General features: G+C 31.2%; 1 protein-coding gene across 6 annotated transcripts in view; it reads left to right on the top strand.

Moving 5' to 3' along the window:
* The window catches only part of LOC106462337 (receptor-transporting protein 3-like), a 77,981-nt gene that overhangs the window by 18,733 nt on the left and 57,899 nt on the right, over positions 1 to 1,349 (top strand). Inside the window, exon 2 of one of the 6 annotated variants that reach the window (XM_022389571.1) lies at positions 939 to 1,067. The exons of the other annotated variants lie outside the window; for them this stretch is intronic. The gene's annotated coding sequence lies outside the window, so the exon portion shown is untranslated. The remainder of the gene's footprint in view (positions 1 to 938; positions 1,068 to 1,349) is intronic. 6 annotated transcript variants of the gene reach the window in all.

Raw genomic sequence — 1,349 nt, forward strand, 5'->3', positions numbered from 1 at the left:
TATACATATAATGTTTATATTATGTCTATAATTTCTTTAGTGTGAAGAATTTGTTGTACATACGTTTAACTTGTTACGAATATATATATATTATTTTGAAAAACAAAGGAAGTACGTGCTGTTCATTTATCGTTGAATTTATCTCCAACAAGTCACAGACACCTACTGTAGAAGAATTATAAGCTCAACAACAACACATTATAAATCTATACTATTAAGAAGTGTATGTAAAACCCTTTTCTTTTTCAATTCTGACACACTTTAATACCGTATATTAAAAAAGGAAGTAAAGATTTTAAGTTTTCATTGTTTTCCAACTTCACAGATCCTACTTGACAGTAAACTATTACCATATAATAGAGAAAAAATCATTATATTTTTTGTCACGACCAATTTGATTTGTAAAAAACAAATACACCTGCCTTGTCAACCAAATACTGACATTGCAATGATGTGATGTCATTAGCCCACGCAGATGCACATTGGTAAAAAATCATTTTTGTCGAGCTAAAAAACGATCCATTCTAATAAATTGTTGTGTAATATATTCTTAACGTTACTCACATTAGCGGCAACTCTTCTGAGTGAAAAAAAACATCATTTAATGGATGAGAAACGTGTAGAAAAATGAGATTTACTTTCTCATGCGATGGATATGAATAATTAGCAGCCGCCGAATAATCGTGTGAATAAGGTAATATCCATCTATTGTTAATGGCATGTTACATCACGTGTTTTCATGATAAATAGGTTAATATCCGTCCTTTGTTGGCGGCATTTTGTGTCACGTGTTTCCACGATAAATGGCGTTCATTAGATTACAATATACTAACTAGAATTGCTCTGATTTTGAATTACCTGCCGTAGTTAACATCTAAACGTATATAATCTTCATCTAACACGCGTTACTTACAACTATGTTTACTTTTGTGTTGCAGGTTCCCTTTATCATTCGTGTGCCAGTTAACCCTATAAATACTGATGGATTCCATTTGTGTTTTAAACACATTTTCTAGATGGAATTATTTGTGGACCCAAAATATGACTCTTTGGTAGAAGAACCGAAGGTAATAACATACGAGGCATGCAAAAACAACAGAAATAACAATAATAAAGCAATTAATGCTACTAACTACTTATTAATCCCTATATATCTTCACCTAATATTTTGAACAGATTCCCAGCTTGTTACTTGTAACAAACAATAAGAGAAAAATATTTAGAAAGATATAACATAAGGACCTTACCACTCGTGAAGGAAGAGCGTAAAATAAGTCTATAACATCTCTTTGTTAAACTTTAATTGCTACTTCTAATTTGCAACCCTTGAGTTGCTACTTCTAATTTGC

Source organism: Limulus polyphemus, unplaced genomic scaffold (genome assembly GCF_000517525.1).
Source record: "Limulus polyphemus unplaced genomic scaffold, Limulus_polyphemus-2.1.2 Scaffold1145, whole genome shotgun sequence".
In the NCBI taxonomy this organism is placed as follows: Eukaryota; Metazoa; Arthropoda; class Merostomata; order Xiphosura; family Limulidae; genus Limulus; species Limulus polyphemus.